General features: G+C 43.5%; 1 long non-coding RNA gene across 1 annotated transcript; it reads left to right on the top strand.

Annotated features, from left to right (window-relative positions):
- Positions 1 to 12,367: 12,367 nt before the first annotated feature.
- LOC309397647 lies at positions 12,368 to 18,724 on the top strand. The gene is made up of 3 exons (XR_014176296.1): positions 12,368 to 12,430; positions 15,055 to 15,164; positions 18,316 to 18,724. It is a non-coding gene; the product is annotated as an uncharacterized lncRNA (long non-coding RNA).
- Positions 18,725 to 20,185: the final 1,461 nt, after the last annotated feature.

The raw sequence follows: 20,185 nt of genomic DNA, 5'->3' as shown, positions 1-20,185 counted from the left end.
GGTTTTATTCGCCCCGGGGGCGTCCTCGTAAACAACTCAGGGGCGGGGGGGGGGCAAACCTCACCCGGGTCCCTCCGATGGGGTTTAAGCAGGTTGTTCCTGCGACGTAGTAAGCTCCACCTTCCCCCAGCCTTTCTCCGCGGAGAGAAGCGGGGTAGAGTTTCTGTTTGCAACTAAGTGGATTTGGGGTAGGGGGCGCTCGCCTCCCCCTCCCAAACCAGAGCTGTGGTCGACAGTATTCATTCATTCCGTTTCACACCACCGCCACCACCCCAGCTAGGACTGTACCACATTCTGGTTGCGCGTGTTGCTTGGTGCATTGGGCAGCACTAAACGCATCGCATTCGCATGGCAGCGTTGTGGCGCGTGTGTGCGAAGAGCCGAGTAGGAGAGAAGCATATTTTATTTTAGAAATAAAAGAATCCCAGGTTGCAGAAAAGAAGCAAGTGAGCGTTTTACAAACTGGACGACCTTCAGATGGGTGGACTTCGACTCCCAGCATTCCCCAGCCAGCACCTGAAAGTTTGCGGGAACAGACAAGGCTGCCAAGATATGGACGGCCGCTAGGGGGTTTCACGAAGTTTCAGAAAGCTCTCTTTGCTGCCCTCTAGACGTCATTTATGTCTTTTAATGACCTGACTAGGGTAATCTTCATGATTGTAATGTGTATTATATCCAATCCTATAGGAAGCCAGTGAAATTTATCATTGAAGCCACAAAGCTGGGTGTTTGTTTGTTTGTTTGTTTTATTGGATTTATATGCCGCCCTTCTCCCAAAGGACTCAGGGGGGCGTACAACATTAAAAAACACATATCACAAAAGTTAAAAGGAAATTAGATAGATATCCAAAAGGGAAGGTGCTCCCACAGAGAAGACTCTCCCCCTGGGGGTCACTAGCCGACACTGCCTGACCGACAGCACCCGACTGGACGGTGGGAGGCTACTGGGTGAATAGAATAGAATAGAATAGAATAGAATAGAATAGTAGGAGAGGAGAATATGAAATGGAATAAGGAATATGGAATAGAATAGAATATGAAATAGAATATGAAATAGAATATGAAATGGAATAAGGAATATAAAATAGAATAGAAATAGAAATATAACTCTTTATTGGCCAAGTTTGATTAGACACACGTCATAGATTCAACCCAGGCTGCGTTTCTACAAGATGCCTAGCAAAAGTCTTGTGTTGGCTTATTTGTAGTGGAAAGTGGCTTTATTACTTTGCATAATGGAGCCAGTTTTTTTTAAAGGCACAAAATTTCAGCCTTATGCTTAAAATTTCTTTCCAGCCTCTCTGAGAAATTCCAAGGAAGCCTGCTAAGATCAAACTGGTCTTCTTCTCTTGCCCAGAATAAAAATTGTGCGTTTTAGACTAGGCTTTGCAAAAAAAGATTTGATGCGATCTGCAGCACTGGAGGGGGGGGGGGCTTTGATATGGAACGAGAAGCGAGGAGGTAAAGAGTTTTTCTTTGCAAATTGCAAGATTCCTGATTCAAAGATCCATCCAGTTGTGCAGCCTGTTTTTGGAGGAAAACAGTTGCTAAAAAGTGAATTCCTCACTCCCTCTGCTGGTTGACCAGGGCAATGTTATTATCAAAATCATGCTTTCTTCCCACCCACCCCAATTAGTAATCAGAATTAATTAAGTAGAATCCCATGTCCTGAGTTTAGCAATGGAACTCAATGGTCTTTTTCAAATGTGGCAATTTTAAAATGTGCAGACCTCAACTCTCCTTCCCAGTCTGAAAAAGACCAAATTAAACCCACGACTGACTATTGAGTTGAAATAAGTTTGTTATTTTGCTCCAAACTTCCCTTAAAATCTGGATAACTGGGACACACCCACACACCCAGAGAGAGCGAGACAGAGAAAAAGAAAGAAGAGAGAGAGAAAGAGAGACACAGAGAAAGAAGAAAGCGAAAAAGAGAAAGAAAGAAAGAGAGACAAAGGGAGAGAGACAGAAAGAGAAAGAGAAAGAAGAAAGAAAAAGAGAGAAAAAGAAGAAAAAGAAAGAGACAGAGAGAAAGAAGAAAGAGAAAGAGAGAGAAAAAGAAAGAAGAGAGAGAAAGACCAAGACAGAAAGAAGAAAGAAGAAAGAGAGAAAGAGAAAGAAAGAAAAAAGAAAAAGTGACAGACAGAAAGAGAGAGACAGAGAGAAAGAAGAAAGAAAGAGAAAGACAGATAGAGAAAAGAAATAGAGAAAGATGGAGACAGAGAGAGACAGACAGAAAGAGAGCGAGAAAGAGAAAGAAGAGAGAGAGAGAAAGACAGAACTAAAGAAGAAAAGAAAGATAGAGAGAAAGACAGAGAAAAAGAAGAAAGAGAGAGAAAGAGAGAGAGAGAGCAATGATGGTGCTTAGCAGCTTAGTGAACTAACTAGATTTAAATATTGCACCTTAGAAAGGGTATGTTTGAATGTATAGTCTTCATAAAAGCAATTTAATGGGTCCTGGAATAGTTAATATAGAAGAATTGGTTTCTACTAAAAATTATGTGATACCCCGGACACTGTTTGGGGGGGGGGGTGTTCGTTCAGTTTAAAAGAACAAACTTCACACTTCAAAACAACTTTCTCAAACAGCAAAAGAAAGAAGCTGGTCTTTGGAAGGTGTGTTATATTTGCCTCCAAAGGTAACTGCATCTCTGTCTCAGTTCATTCACTTTAAAAAATTTTTTTTTGATCTCATGGGTAGATTTATTAAGGAAGATGCAAAGCCATTTCATCGATTGGTCATTTTGGATGCGATGGGCACGCTGTGTCTTTCAATTACTCACTGTGTCAAATATCCGAAGGCCAGTTGGTTATTAGCATCCATTATAATTTATGTTGCTGTAATAAGTTGTCAAATTCAGCAATTAAGCGGCTTTGATTTATTTCTTCCTTTCTGATGCCCTCCTCAAAAAAAAAAAAGCAATTTTAGCCTTATAAGATTGACAAGCTGTTCCCCCTCCCCCCCACTGCAGGTTCTGCAAAACAGTTTGCAGAAGGGCTAAACTGAAATGCGTTGTAATTAATCTGTAACTCATATTATTAGAGGGAGAAACATGAACACTTGGTTTTGTTGTGAAATCTGTGCTTGGTCTTGTTTGGCATGAAAACATTTTTGGGGTTTTTTGGTTTGATTATTTTGGAAAACCCTAGTTGAAGGCTAGTGGTGGCTCAGTGGTTAAGACGCAGAGCTTGTCGATCAGAAAGGTCAGCAGTTCGGTGGTTCGTATCCCTAGTGTCGCGTAACAGAGTGAGCTCCCGTTACTTGTCCCAGCTTCTGCCAACCTTGCAGTTTGAAAGCACGTAAGAAAAAAAAATGCAAGTAGAGAAAATAGGGACCACCTTTGGTGGGAAGGTAACAGCGTTCTGTGCTCCTTCGGCGTTTAGTCATGCCAGCCACTGACAGCGCTGACTCTTTGGCTTTGAAAGGGAGATAAGCACCGCCCCCTAGACTCAGGAACCACTAGCACATATGTGCGAGGGGAACATTTACCTTTGGTTGAAGTTGCATCAAATTGGGGAGCTTGACAATCATTTGTTAAGCTGTGGTTTGTTTAACCAGGGTTTGTTGAATAGCCGAGCTAGCTATTACTGCCCACTGCAATTAAGTCATGAATCACAGCTTACAAATCACATGGTAAAAAGGCTGCCTTGAATTCTCAACAGAAAAAAATGGGACATAAATGCCAGAAATAAGTAAATGGAAGGCAACCAAATTATAAGTTTGGTTTAGCACTGTGTATGAATCTGGTGTGCCCAAGTGGGCTTGAGACAGCTTAACAAATACACATATATGGAGTGGTTAAGCCCAGGGATATCGAAAGGGAAGGTCAAATATGGTAGGTATTGGCCACCGCTACGTCACAAAAGAACCAGTTTGGAACAGTGGTTAAGACACCAGGCTAGAAACCGGGAGACTGGGAGTTCTAGTCCTGCCTTAGCCATGAAAGCCAATCAAATGACTTTGGGCCAATCACCAGGCGACTGTGAGTTTTAGACCCACCTCAGCCATGAAACCCAGCTGTGTTATTTTGGCCCAATCACCAGGAGACTGGGAGTTCTAGTCCTGCCTTAGTCTTGAAAGCCAAATGAATGACTTTGGGCTAAACACCAGGCGACGGTGAGTTCTAGTCCCACCTTAGTCATCAAAGCCAGCAGGTGGCCTTGGGCCAACAAGTAGGAGATTGTGAGTTGTAGTCCCACCTTAGCCATGAAACCCAGCCATGTGATTTTGGTCCAATCACCAGGAGACTGAGAGTTCTAGTCCTGCTTTAGCCATGAAAGCCAGCGTGTGGGACGTTGGGTCAGTCCCCCTCTCTCAGCTCAACTCACCTCACTGGGTTGTTGATGTGGGGAAAATAGGGGAAGGAAGATGTGTTGGATATGTTTGTCATCTTGAATTATTTGTAAAAATAATAATAAATAAAGGCAGGATACAAATAAATAAATAGAAGCCTGACCTTTTTAAAACTTATATTGCAACACACTGTTGTGGACCGTCAGTGGCCAGCGGAGCTAGCGGCAGAGACAGTGAGGCGGTTGGGGAGGAACCTGGGCCAGTCTTGGAGTCTGGGGAAGGCTCGGATGAGGGCTCTGTGTCGGAGGCAGAGAGGGGGCCAGGGCCGTCTGACAGTTATCAGCTGCCTTCGGAGTCAGACATCAGGGAGGCAGAAGAACAACTGGAGCCTGTTCCCAGTGTGCGCAGGTGCAGAACTGCCAGGAGAAGGGAACAGCTAAGGAACAAGGGCCGACTCAGGTGGACGGTGAATGGCCCCTCCCTTAGGGAATAAAGAGGAGCGAAAGGGGGGAGGGGAGTTTGCGGGAGACAATTAGTTCGCTTAATTAGTGTGAACATTTGTTTGTGAGGCTCAGAGACTCCTTGCCAAGTATTTTCTTGTACAGTGTTGTGTTTGGAAGATATCGGCCTGGCAGCTCTCCAAGCCTGATCAGGTCTGTGGTTGTAAATTCGCCCTTGAAAGGCTGTTTGCCGGGACTTTTGCTGGATGAGAATGAGAGGAATTCACATTAGCTGAATGAAAAGGGGTTTTGTCGGGACAAGGAGTCTGCTTCGTGATTTGGTGAAGCCTAAGTCAGAGCACACACTAAAAAAGAAACAGGTTTTAATTGCACGGCCATGCCTACCATTTTGACATATCTGTACCCTTTCTGTGGCCCCTCTGAGGCAGCTCCCCCCCCCAAAACAGTGGGAGATATCCATCCGTTCCAGAGGGAGACTTAAAAAAAAATCTCCTTCCCAAGATAACCCGCAAAAGAATATTGGCAGATCGTATAAGCATATTCTTGATAAATAGGGTCATTTGCAGGCCTGACAGAGAATCAGAGGTACAATAAATCAAAGGACAAATTTTACACACCCACAAAGTGCTGTCCTGCACACGCACACACCCACACCCACACCCCACCCACACCCACTCACACACACACACCTCTGATTTAGTGGGTTATTAATATTCCCCAGCGACTCCCTTCAACAAAAACCCAGAACTGGCCCAATTAAATCCAGCCAAGAGAAGACCAAGGCTAGTCCTCAAAGCAATGGCCAAAGACTCCACAACCCACTTTCCCAACCAAAATAAACCCACCAGGCAAAATGAAATCCACAATACAAGAAGGTTTATGAGTCCAAAGTTCACAAGTTCACATGATCCAAGGCAAGGCAAGAATCACAACGACCAGAAAACACAAACACACCTTCTTCCCAGCATTGCCTCCGTCTGTCATCATTCTCATCCTCATTTAATGACCCCATCATCCCTTGCAGGGTGGAGTCTGGGCAATTGAATGGAGCTGAGCATTTTACTGGCTGGATGTCCTTCCTGTCGCCAAAGCGGAGTTGCATTCAGCAGATATATTCTCATTGTGCCCAGAGAGAGAAATATCTGCCTTTCCCTAGGATCGAACTCACAGCCTCCTGATTGTGAGGCGAGAGCTCTACCTCTAGGTTTGCTCATAGCGTCAGTTTAAGCCCTCCGGAGCCTCCAGGAACCTTCAGGAGGCTTCCCTGAAGCCTCCGGAGGACTAAAAACAACCCTATGAGTAAGCCGGAAGTCCATTCCCGAACTTCCAGTTTGCCCATAGGGCCATTTTTTTGCGCTCCAGAAGCTTCAGGGAAGCTCCTGAAGACTCCGGAGGGCCTCCGGGGGGGGAGGGGGAGGGGAGGCTCTTTTCGCCCTCCCCAGACTCCTATAAAGCCTTTGGAGCCTTTGTTATGCATGCATTAATAAGGGAAGGGCAAAGGGTTGAAGGCGACCGTCCCTTGACTATAAAAACTGCTGTAAGATTCTACTTTTGGCCCTTGGTTAGCTTTTCAAACCAGGGCCCTTATATCTTGGTACCAAAATAAAAGTATGTTTCAATATCACACCTTCTGTCTGGTGACTTATCGGTTTTGACACCAAGCAAGAGCCCAGTTTTGGGGACAACAGCACCACCCACCAGATTTGAACCAAACCTAGCACACAGACAACCTACAAAGCTAGCTATGACCTCTGATAGCAACCATTCAGGATACTCTTCCGGTGCCCCAGGAAGTTCAAAGCCTAGAGAGGGCATAAAACCCAGGGACTCTCAGCATCTCTTCCTTTTTCACCCAGGAGCACATAATCATGTCCACCATTAAACCATCTTTCCAAACAGCCCCCATGTTTCCAGTGTCTTTTTCCCCACTTGGAAATGGACACAGATGGACTTTTCATCTAACAATTCACAAGGGCTGGAATTATACAAGATGGGGTCAACTTCTCTGTAATCCAATATATCCCGTGGATATGGCCCAATTTTTTTTTAAAAAAAGTATTTAGAAGGAACACTGCAAATTTGTGGAAGCCATGGAGAAAACTGACCACAAGATGTCACTAGCTTTTCGTTGAATGCTTCTTAAGGGGTGGAGGAAAATTGCTACCTTGCTCTGAAGCCAGGTTTAAGGAGATGCTCTTTGATGTTCTGAAAATTTCATTGGGGGACTAAGGCGGCGCCCAGGAGTAGAGCCTTCTCTGTGATGGGCCCAACCCTCTGGAATGACCTCCCCCCGATATTAGAACTACTACTGACCTCCGCTCCTTCCAACAGAAACTTAAGACCCACCTGTTCCAATTAGCTGGCCTAGCTGACTTATAGTCCCACTTTCAACCTCCTGGCAAACATCTTATTTTGGGTAGTTTTTAAGGGTAATTTTTAATTTTTATTCGAATTTTAATTTATTATTGTACAGTGCATATCCTACCTCCTCCGTCCATCTATGTATCTATGTATATTTATATTTTTGTATCCACATTGTTTTAAATATGACTGTACACCGGCCCGAGTCCTGTTTAGGAAAGGGTGCGGTCTATAAATTAATTATTATTATTATTATTATTATTATTATTATTATTATTATTATTATTATTATTATTATTATTATTATTATTATTATTATTATTATTATGGTGGAAGAAACGATCTTGCTTTCACAGTGGATAATGTTTTGTACATGTGTGGTCCATCTTGCAAGGAAAATGTGCATTCATGTATTTTTTGCTGGGTAGTTTTGCTCGGTCAGATCCAACCAACTAGAGAAGGAATAGGGGTGGAAGCAGAAGAATGAAGAACCTAGATATTTGTGGGCAGGACATGTTTTCCTGGGAAATAACAGGAGTTGGAAGGGACATTGGAGGTCATCTAGTCCAGTGGTCACAAATTGGTGGTCTGTGAGAAAATGTTGGTGTTCTGCAGAAAAATTGTTTGCATTTTTTACATTGCACTAACTCGGGGGTCCTCAAACTATGCTCCCTGGGATGGATACGTGCAATGAACGCTTGTATTGCTGCAGAGAGTCTCCCCCTTCGGGGTCTTTTTGTGAGGGTCGGAGGGGGCAGAAATTCCAACTTGGGGTCTGCTTCAGCCCCCTGGTGGGGGGATTTGGGCAAAGGCTGGAGGGAAGCACCACTGGTGGCAAAGAGCCGGAGGGCCTCGTTCCAGTGGGACTGCATCATGGCCTGGAACTGACTGACCATCTCAGCCCGCTGAGCCTCGAGGCACCGGTATCTGGCCTTGCACTTCCGCAGGTTTTTCCTCTGCTTGGAAAGCCTATGCTCCTAGTCCTCAGTGAGGTGCTTCTGCTGAGCCTCCTTCTCGGTCAGATCCAATTTGAACTGAGCTGTTTTGCCAACTCTTTCTCCTGGTGGCTGCTTAGCTCCAGCAACTGCCTCCTGTTGGCGCCCTCAGGAGCCTGGGTGGGCAGGCGAGGAGTGGCTGGAAGGTGGGTTGGGGCTGGGAGAGTGAGTAACTGGGCCAAGGTCACCCAGCTAGATTTCATGCCTAAGGTTGAACTAGAACTCACAGTCTCCTGGTGATCAACCCCAAATCACCCAGCTGCAGGGGTGAAATGCTACCGGTTCGGGCCGGTTTGCTTAAACCGATAGTAAAAAATGCTTAACAAAGTAAAAAAAAAAGTTCATATGATCAGCTGTGCTGCACGATGATAGGAACGTTTTTTAAAAACTTTTTTTTAGCATTTGGGGGTTGTTTTTGTTCCCAGGAGGCTTCCCTGAGGCCTACTAGGCTAAAAACAGGGGGCAGGGGGATTCTGTGAAAGAAAGCAAGGAAGGAAGGAAGAGAGGGAGGGAGGAGAAAAAAGGGAGGGAAGGGAGAAAGAAAGAAAGAAAGAAAGAAAGAAAGAAAGAAAGAAAGAAAGAGGGAGGGAGGGAGGGAAAGGAGAGGGACGAGGAACCACAAACCTGGCACTAAACGCAGCTTCAGAGGGTACCTTGAAAGACCACAACAATCCAGGGCTGAAAGGGATCTGGAGGTCATCTAGTCCAACCCTGCTCCAGCAGCACATTGTTAAAGTGAGTTTCTGTCTTTTGACCCCCCCCAGTCACATGACTACATACTCAGGCCTACCCAGTCACATGACCCCCCCTCCCCTCACAAAGCCCTGCCCACAGAACCTGTAGGAAAAATAGTTGATTTCACCACTGCCCAGCTGGCTCCCTTGCCTGAGGTAGGATTAGAAACAGGCTGAAAATCTCGTAAACTGCAACTAATGAACAAGTTCAATCCAACTTAGCATGTTGTGGGAATGCGTCGCTTGGTTTGTTTTAAAACTCAGGGTTAAACGTATTGTGGGAATGCAGCAAAAATTAGATCCAGGAGAGATTACTGTTGGGTCTCTGGGCCCGTAAATAGCTAATTCCTAAAAAGCAATTCTCCACGTTCTGAGGAAACGAAGGCAGCCGAAAAGCAGGAAAGATAATAGGTGGAAGAGTTAAGTGCAAGCCAGAAACGACGAAGAACGGAGAACATTGGCACATTTTGAACCAACTGCTCAGCCTTATGCCGAAATGAGGAGACAGATTGAAGGTCTCAAAGCATTTGGAGCTGCCGAGGAGACGCAATAGAGAACAGCGTAGAAGCCGTAATAATGCTAAAGTTCTGCCTCCTACCAGCTTGGTATGGACAAGCCTGGGATATTCTGAGTTCAAAAGATGGTGGCTTAATTGCAGAGAAAAGATTGAGGTGCTCCTGAAGTCCCACATCGGATGGTTCTAGACTTAAATTAATCTCAGTTTATTGGATCCATTGCAATGGGTTAGCTTGGCTCAGTTAACATCCTAAGATCGATCCAGACAACTACCTGAAGTGAACCTGGCTGGGGCCATCTTGGAAGCTTCAGGGTTGTCACACAACAGAGGGAGGGGGGAATAGCTAGATGGGGTTGTGTAGCCAAAACAATAAAGTTTTCCAACAGGAACTAAGGACATGCTCACAGGTGGCTGGCCAGAGGAGGAGTAAAGTAACCAAGCAACCAGCCAGCACCTGGATTGGATTGCGTGACCAATGACTTGGGAGAAAGGGGAAAACTTTTACTTTTAATTAGGTGAAAGCCGCAGGAAATTTTAGAGTCAGCTTTCACCAGTGGTGCCAATAGGATATGTCAAATAAATAGTTCTTTCAGGAATTGGCCCACCTCAGAGTTCTGCTTTCTATGGGTGCATTACTTGGAACGCTGACATGGATTGTACATTTCACCAAACCATATTGTGGTTCGTTTGGTATTAGCTCAATTTATTGCGGTAACTTATTGACAGCAGTTTGCAAATTATGGCTTTCCCCAGTGTGTGAGCTCAACAGACTAGCATATTTAGCAAGTTGTGTTTAAGAGTGTAATAGGAGCGGTGTAATGGCCCAGTGGTGAAGACGCTTGCCTCCCACTTGGAGTTCAATCTTAGGTAGCGGCAAATCTTTCTCTCCTATGCTGCAAAGACAAAAAAATCTGCTGTGAACTTCATGTAGACATCAGGAAAGGCATCTGGCCAGTAAATGCTCAGCTCACTTCCTGTTGCCCTGCATTAAGGGATTACAGGGTTGTAAAAAAGGAGTTTAAGAATGTAACAATAGGTGAACTAATTTGTTGCTTAGGGTATTGTGCACGCCCATCCAAAGTCTGAACATGCAACTTTCTGTAATATTAGGGTAAGTAGTAGAAATAGAACAGGGAGGCGGTGGCTGAATACAAACTCTGATTGTAATCCAGGACTTTTCCATACATTCCACTCAGAAACTTGTCCCAGCTTCCAAAATCCTATAAGGGACTCTTTCCCCAACTTGTGACTTTTATCTGCCAAAATTCGGGACGGAGAAGGGTTGTTCTTTCATCCATTTATTGTCCAGATGGCTGGGAGTCAAAACTCCATCCAGAATCGGCTACAGATCAGCCAGAAATATACTGGTAAACCAGCATCTGTTCTTCTTCCCCCCCCACACCCCCAAAATATAAGGGAGAGGAAAGCTCTTTGTGCAAATTGCAATCTGCGACCTTTCCCCCCCCCCCATCTCCTGGATGGCTCCCTTGAGGCCGATGATCCTAGAAACATTCCAAACGACGCAAGCCATCATCCCATCAGCTTTGACTGAGTTGGCTTCTATAATGGCATTTTTCAAAATAAAAATGGGATAACAGAGCCTGTCTCTCCGCAGCTGGGCCATTTCGAAGCTAAGTAGCTGGGAAACATACTGGAACCCAATCCATCCTTGGGGGAAAATATCGTATTTTGTTTTTGTTTTTAAATGTTTTGTCGGTGTGGCTGGCGGATGATGGCTTGTGTCAAATTTCCGTTGCTGCTTTTTTTTTTTGCTTTGCATTAATGGAGACTTCTGAGGTTTCGGTGATGCTATTCATGGAGATTCCACAGCCATTCCTGTATTTAGTGGCTATAAGCAAAGGAGGAAGGTGGGACAAAACATTTAAAAATGCTGACTTATTGCCCTGCCTCCAAATAATGTCCTATCAATCAGGTTTAAATAACCGGTCCCCTTAATGTCAGCTGCCAGTCCAACAATTTGGCTGGTGTGCAGTGTGGTCATTTCGACTAAAACAGACCAACAAACCAACATAAAAAAGAGTTACAGGGCAGAAGTGAAAGCCAGAGAGAGAGAGAAACCGAGGCATCTCACAATTAAACAGAATGCAAGTCACAAACAGTTAATAGTTAATTCGGTCCTGTTTTACACCAAGGCATGGAAAATGAAATTAATTAATACACAGAACAAACATTCTATCCGAGCTTGGTGGCAGCATCTGTCAGCCAATTGTTCCAAAATGTTGTGTGTGCGGCGTGTTGTTTATTCTTACAAGAGACTGAGATTCAAGAGCCGTGGTGGCACGAAGGTTAGGATACACAGTATTGCAGGGCTGACTCTGCCCATTCGATCCTGACTGGCTTAAGGTTGACTCAGGATTCCGTCCTTCCGAGGTCGGTAAAATGAGGACCCAGATTGTTGAGGGCAAGTTGCTGACTCTGAAACCGTTTAGAGAGGGCTATAAAGCGCTGTGAAGTGGTATATAAATCTAAGTGGTAGTGCTAAGTGGGAAGAAAGGAAGGAGGGAAGGGAGGAAGGGAGGGAGAGCAATGGTGGCGCAGTGATTAGAATGCAGTATTGCAAGCTAATTCTGCTGACTGCCAGGAGTTTGATCCACACCAGCTCAAGGTTGACTCAGCCTTCCATCCTTCTGAGGACAGTAAAATGAGGACCCAGATTGTTGGGGGCAAGATGCAGATTTCTTTGAAGACATTTCACTTCTCATCCAAGAAGCTTCTTCAGCTCTGACTGGATGGTGGGGAATGGAAGGATTTATACTCCTTGCAGACCGCTGGTCATTTGCATTCTTTCAGTAAGTCATTTAGCGAGGAACAAACAACCCAGAAAGTCCAGTTGCCTCTTGAAAAAGCACCCTTGGGACAACCATGACCTGGATGATGGAGAATCTCCATAGACATCATCTTCTGGGTCTCCCTCAGGTTCTTTGATCTTCTCCTTTTTCCGTAGATGCCTTATGCAGTATGAAATCCCAAGACATCCACCTCTCCAAGTGATCAAACCACTTTATTTGCTGTTTTTGTATGTAGGAAGTTGCAAGGAGGGAAAGCAGGTGAGTATTTAGAGTGAGACCACTTTCAATTCCTACTTCTTCTCCAAGGGAGCACTAGAAGGCTGTCAATGCTTGCTTTTAGTCAGTCAATGAAAGTTTGCAGATCTTCAGCTCGCCACCCGCTGTCGTGCTGATGACAGTTCCTTCTCAGTGGCACTTTTCCAGTTTTCTTTCATCTTTTATATGCCAGGCCCAGAACGTGCCTTTCATGGTGGACGACACCCTTCTCAGGAAGTGCTACTCAAATTAGTCAAAGTGAAGGTTTTATAAATAATTCTGGGGTTTTTGTTTTTTTGCTATTTTTTGGAGGGTTTTTTTGGACACAGACCCTAAGGGCCTCAAATTACAGTCTGAAGTTAAATTAAAATCTCAGTGTGAATTGGCGAGCATGTGTCGCTCCGTGATGGCTTTTCGGGGTTACTTGAATTTCTTCATCTTGGAAAACAGGTTGGCATACATATTAATGAGACCCAGGTGTTAATGCCATGCTGTTTTATTTTTAATCTTAAAACAGTCTTTACATTAAAATCAGTGGAAGCCGCTGCAACTGTGTTTTTCTGAATAATTAGGCATCAGTGCTGCAGTTTGGAGGCATGTTGTATTCTCCTCCCCCTTACCCCCCTCCCCCCCGAAGAATCTAAGAAGAACCAGTAAGGGATAGTCCAGCTGTGACCATCTCATGCGGCCCAGAACTTCACAAACAGGACAGCAACAGCTGGAATCTTTTTAGATCACGGGCCGAGATCACGCTTCGTGCAAACCAATCCTGTTATTTGGGGGGGGGGGGTGTTCACTGGTCTACTTTAGGTTGAGAACACATTTATAAATCTGTTTATAAATCATGTGGAATTCTAAGAGTTGAAATCTGCACGATTTAAAGTTGCCAGGGTTGAGAAACATCTGTCTACCGGTTGGAAAATTCTAGTTGATGCATGGAATTTATTTCCCAGCATTCCACCATGGCTACTTCAACGAATGCTGGGAGTTAAAGTCCCCAGATATGGAGGATTGCCTCTCATGAAGTGGACTGAGTACCATATATTTAGATAAAGTATGAGTGGATTAAATATGAGCCAGCAATATGCGACGGCAGCCAAAAAAGCCAATGCAATCCTAAATTGCATTAACAGAGGGATACAATCAAGATCAAGGGAGGGAGAGGTGGGGCTAACGTTGCGACGATACGACATGCAATCTTGGAGATTGCTGTCGATATCTCTGCTGCTGGATGGTCCTTTTGGACCTAAACCGTGGAGACGGTGATAGAGAAGCGCATGTCCTGCTGATCTCAGGGACATTGCAAAGTCCCTGATTGATCCAGGAGAAGCTCTTTTTTTTCCGACAACAGAGAAGCAGCCATTAAGCTGCAGAAGGTTGGGACAGCCCCTGAACAGAAGAAAAGCAGGAGAGAGAGTGTGTCGAAATGGTGAGATAAATTTTTACTATTAGAGAAGAGAACACCCAAAAAGACTTAGAGTAAAATTAAAATTGAAGACAGAAGAGAGTAAGCGGCGAATTAAACCTGAATTAAACTTAGTGTGTTATCCTTTTTTAGTTTTTTTTTTTTTTTAATGGATGGAATTTTTACAAATGCCTCTTACTTTTTAAATTAGATTGGTTTCTTTTTTCCTTCTTCAATTTTTCCCCTTTTTTCATATTGGTGGATTATGAATTTCTTTCTTTTTTCAACGCTCAGCTGGATTGTTTCTTTATAAGATTTTTTTCTTTTTTAAAAAAATATTTTTTTTATTTTTTATTTTCAAAACAAACACAAAACATCCTTCTTTACATACTGTAGAAAGTGTATCAGTTGGTTACAAAAAGGCTTTTGTGCATCTCTTCCACAGTCAACAAACATAATTCTTATTAACTCAAGTATTTTAACTCAGATATTTATATATGTTAACCATCATCATACCTCCATTTTCATTTGACTATAATTGTTTAAACGTCCTTCATCATAAAATATACCAAGATTTAATACATAACCACATACTGGCATTTCATTTACTATTTCTAAAATCCTCCAATAACACTTTTGCATAGAGTCTCCTGCTCGAACCTGGGGTTGGAGTAGATCAAGGATCGGCAACCTTAAACACTCAAAGAGCCACAAAGGTCCTAACCGAAAGCCACCCATTGAATTCTGGAGCTGACTGGACTTCCAGTTCCCCCAGCAGAGCGTCTACTCCTAGCGCAGCATCCTTTTTTCCTCTGCTGACCGGAAGTCTGGTCCCCCACCATAGAGTCTCCTCCTAGCGCAGCTTTCTTTTTCCTCTACTTATCCTAACCAAAAGCCCTATCAATTGTGGAGCTGACTGGTGACAGGGAGCCGCAGCAGAGGGATGAAAGAGCCGTGAGTTGCTTACCCCTGGACATAGAGGACCTCCAAGGTCCCTTCCAACTCAGTCTCATTCTGCATGTCACAAAAGATCATAGATCCTTGCAAATGGTCCAGAATCAGAAGCGAGCAGTGTAAAAGAAAGAGAGAGAAATAAATAAAAAGACAAACCCAACAGTACTGATATAGAAAGAAAAGGGAAATTTAAAAAAGTGTAAAGGTCTGGAGTCAAGAGGAGCACTAGACAGATCCACAGAATATGCCCTCCTTTTGTTCTTCTCAGACCGTTTCAAAGCCGAAGAGCCAGCGCTGTCCGAAGATGTCTCCGTTATCATGTGGCCGGCATGACTCAATGCCGAAGGCGCACGGAATACTGTTACCTTCTCACCAAAGGTGGTTCCTATTTTTCTACTTGCTTTTTTTTAAAACGTACTTTTGAATTGCTAGGTTGTCATATATATATATATATATATATATATATATATATATATATATATATATATATATATATATATATATATATATATATATTCCTGCCTAAACCTTCTAAAATTGCGTTCAGGAGCTTTTGCACAACTTGGGGCCCCAAGGGTTAATGAGATTTTTTCCCCCCATCCTAAACCCATCAGGCTTGGCTTTTGCCTTTTGGGGGCAGCCATGCGTACAGGAAACATCTTGCCCCAGGATGTCTGAAGGCGTTTTGGAATGTTTGATGTTTTTTTGTCACTTGAGTTAAACTGAAAGGTTAACCAAAAACACGGCAACAGCAATTCCTCTCAGAGAAAACCTCCTGCTTTCGTATTGCTCCTTTCTGCCTTTATTTATTTTTCCCTGTCATTATGATTTCATTTTAAATCATATAATCCAAAGGCCGTATAGGAACAGTACGGGCTGCACCAAAAAAGATTTCGAAACGACCTGGGCGAAGGCATGAGACAAAATCAATTTACTCTGCATTTCAATTGGAATTTACTTCGTTTTTGATCAACTGAAAACATAATATCAATGCAATGCCTGATGATTTTTCGGGACAATTCATTTTTTCTTTTTTGCAACCACAACGAAGAAATGGTTGGCCAGCATCATCTTCTCTTGATTTTGCAATTTTGGGAGTTGTTGTTTGTCACCCCTGGGGTGACCAATCAGGCCTGAGCCTGCTTAGCTTCCAAATGCAATCCTGGTTTGGTTCACACATTATCATCTTCTTTTAATGACCCCATAATCCCTGAGTCTGGGCAACGGAATGTTGCTGAGTGTTTACTGGCTGGATGCCTTTCCTGTTGCCAATGCGGAGTTATATTCAACAGAGATATTCTCTTCATGCCCTGAGAGAGAATTATCTGCCTCTACCTAGAATCGAACTCACAGCCTCCTGATTGTGAGGCGAGAGCTCCACCTCCAGGCCACCGCACCACTCTTGGTTCACACATTATCCTAAATACAAGCACAGGTAGTCCTTGACTTACAACAGTTCATTTAGTGACCGTTTGAAGTTAGAAAGGTGTTTAACTGATGACGTGTGCCTCCCTTATGCCCGTTGCAGCATCCCCACAGTCACATGGATCCAAACTCAGATGCTTCGCAACTGACTCGTATTTAGGAAGGCTGCTTATGTCTCCTTATGAGATCCTTATGTATTGCAACCTTCTAGCAAAGTTAGCGGGGGATCCAGATTCACTTTACAACCGTTTAACTCAACAATGGCCGTGATTCATTTAACAATCGTGGCAAGGAACGTCATAACACCGGGGAAAACTTAGTGCGAAACCTAACAACAGAAACTGTGGTCATATTTGTACTGAAATATTGAATAAACCACAATGGGTTCGTTGACTCCAATCCTAAACACCATTGACAAATTATGCTAAGCTGACCGTAGCAATCATATTTATCTAATCTTTTTGTAGTCTGCTTGTTCCTTGGAATCAGTTTTTCTCAACCTTCGCAAATTCACGACAAGCGAATCTCAACTCCTAGAATTCCCCAGCCGAAGTAGCTGGGATTCTGGAATTCTGGGAGTTGAAGTCTCAAGGATCTTCAAACCATCAAGTGTTATGACCCAGTTCCCCAAAGCACCAGCAGCCCCACCAAAAAGCTTCTCTCCCTCTCACCGCAGGAGAACAAGTCCGTCCGGCAGGGAGACGAATAGTTCTCTGCCACATCTATTCCTCTCCGCCCCCTGCCTTTGATCCCCAGAGCTAGGATGGGGCTTCGCTAGCAGCGGTGGCTCTTCCGATCCAAGGACCGGCCCATAGATTTCCACTGCTCTCCTCTCCTCTGCCTTCTGTGCATCTGTGTGTCAGGCACTGGACCCAGCTGTTCCTCCTCTTCCTCATCAGCCACCTCCAGAACTGGGGGCTGTTGACTCCCCATCTGAGGGCTAACGGACGGCCCAGGCTCCGCCTCTGTCTCTCTCTCTCTCTGTGCAAGCTCCATTCCCTCTTCCCCCCTCGGAGCTCTCAGGTTGCCTTGATGCTGACCATGATTCCCACGCCTCCTCCTCCTCCTCTGATTCGGCTGCTGGAGGAGGAGGCGGCCGACAGGACACAACACCAAGGTTGAGAAACACTGATTTAAATTCTTGGGAATAAATGTGGAGCGAATCCCCCTGAATGCAGAGCACGAATCAATCCGGGGTGACATGATAAATTCAGACAAAATCATGTGTTTGGCCGGCTGATTTGAACTACGGGCTGAAAGTTGCGACACCCTCTTTATGTACAAACAGCTTGATTTTTCAGTCTGGAGTTGCCCATTCAATGCTACTTTAGGGAAAGCCTGGGGGAAAATAAAATTGGCATTGCTCATGCCTCCTTCCGTAAGCTTCGTAATATTAGACCGTAAAGCAGACTATGCTTTTCTGTCCAGAGGTGAAAAAGGTTCACTCAGTCTGTAGTTCCATAAGGATGAACAAATGAGGAAACTATTCTATTCTATTCTATTCTATTCTATTCTATTCTAGTCTATTCTATTCTATTCCATTCCATTCCGGTCCAGGTCCAGGTCCAGGTCCAGGTCCAGGTCCAGGTCCAGGTCTAGGTCTAGGTCTAGGTCTAGTTCCTTGCATTTCTTATTTATCCTGATGCGTTACAGCTTTCTTCCTGGCTACAATGAAAGCTAATTTCATTGGCAAGATTTGGTAGGAAGACTTTTAAGAAATTGTTGCTTGTTTAGCATGCATTGATGCCTCTTAAAAGCTGCATTTTTTAAAAAAGGAGAATTAAAAAAAAGAAAGAAGAGGTTTCATGCAGTTTGTCTCTTTCAAAGATTTTAGTTCTGGAACGTCTCAAAATATCTAAATTCATTGTGGTCACGAACTTACAAAAACAAAAGTTCAGAATAGAATATTTGTAGCTTAGGGTTGAATTATAGAGTCTTTAGTTCTCTTTGGTTTGCTTGCAGACCTTTTACTACCTGACTAGGTAATGTCATCAGTATGATTGATTGTGGGATTTGCTCCCTGTTTATATACAGTAGCCATGTCATGTTGGTGGGGTATGATTTTTCTCCTTACATTTCCTTGATAAACTATTTTCTGCTTCAGAAAATGAAGATGATGAGTGTGGGTCATTCTTGAAAAGTGAAACTGATAACTATGGTGGAATGAAGAGCTGATGAGCAGACCAGCTCTTTAATATTTCCTCTCTGGACCAAGAGAAGATGTGAGATTGCCCAGAAGTGCTCCAGACAGCTGCTTCTCATGAAGGGACTGCAAGACACCATAGGTTATTGTTGGAATACATTTTGTTGGAATGTATTTTTATACAACTGCAGTAGTATTTAGCCAGTAAAGGGCTGTGTTTACAAGTTTGGATCTATGGTATATAATCTTATGTTCTTTGTACTAAGTAGAGTTTCCTGTTCGCAGTTAAGAAGTAAAGCACATAGTGACTGAACTTTTTATTTGTGGTTCTATATATTAACAGAATTTCCAACAGTTATAAATCATCTGACTATACACATAATATGCGTACTGTAATGTATAAAGCCTATGCAGCAGCTTAACATAAAGTGAGAACCTTGTCAGGGTTCCAAGTAATAGATGCATCACAACCAAAAGTCCAAGGTAGGTAGATTACTTAAAGAATAGTTTTATTGGACATATCATATTGGCACATATCTGGTGAAAACCGACTCTGAAGTCTCCCACAGTTTTCACTTAATTAAAAATAAACGTTTTTGTACTTTCTCAAAACAATCAGTCACATGGTCCAATCACGGCGTGGACTGGCTAGATAGCATCACTCTGCCTTCCTCCGACCAGGTGTGAGAATGTCCTTGGTTTCCAAGAGAAAATATTTTGTTTTGGCTACAGAAACTCCTCCATCTCAAATCCCTCCTTCCTATTCCTCAACTCCAATGTGGTAACACTGAAGCCGTAGAAAACGGCTTCGGTCGGGTCAGCTTCAGGGTTGACAAACCTTGCCCAAGACTCATTTTTCTACGGGACAAGTTTGAAAGAAAAGTTTAAAAACCACTGTCGATTTGGTAAAGCGAATTGTCCATTTTAGAAAAAATTAGCTAAATTGTCTCAGGAATTTCTTAAGGGATGCCAACTGGAGCTGTTCCGATTACTCTCCAAACAGAAGGCTTTGGACCAGAATGTAAAAATACATTTAGGATTGCGTCACACTTTTCTTGATTTGCAGTTTGCTTTTGTGTTAGACAAATATCTTTGTGTTGAGGATAAACAAGGCAAGACAGATAGATAATCCATAAACGCTGTAAGGGAGAAGAGAGGACCAACTGTCAGGTAGGTATTAGAGCATCTGATAACGAGACAGCGAAAGCGGTAATTAAGTGACTTTGTGTTTTGTGTAATACTGTTAGGTTTCATCTCACTCATCCTAAATAGAATTAATTATGAGTTAATTAAAAAGCCCTTCTGTCTCCCATTCAGGAAACCCCCCACCACACACAACTTAAATCCTGCACCGCTTGACAAGAATGTATTTAGGCGTTCACGGATCGCCATCAATCTTGGCTCAGTTTAAGGGGAAAATTGATTACAGTTCTAATACTTATTGAACACTTATAACAGATGCTTAAATCTCTCCAAGCCAAGCATAATTAAAATCATAAATCCATGCTTATTTGGACGACAGTGCGAGCAAGAAAACCAAGGTGCTAAATAACCAACTAGACTGGGAAGGCTTTTTCTGCCAAACTGGGTGATTGGGAATGGGTGTCATTATCCCCATAGGCTGTGGGTTCCCCCCCCCCCCCCCGCTTTAACCAAATCAATTAAACACTTAATAGCCTCGTTCACACAATGTGTCAAGCTTGGTTGGGTTTACAAGGGGCCTGATGTCTTGTGTGAACCTCTTCAGTTTAGGGATGATTCAACGCCGATAGAGAAACTTGGTTTGTTCAAGAGAAGAAATAACCGTGCGATATGAACCCAACCCCCCCCC

This window comes from Natrix helvetica, assembly GCF_964273705.1.
Source record: "Natrix helvetica genome assembly, chromosome: 11".
NCBI lineage: Eukaryota > Metazoa > Chordata > Lepidosauria > Squamata > Natricidae > Natrix > Natrix helvetica.
This window is presented reverse-complemented; position numbering and strand designations above follow the sequence as displayed.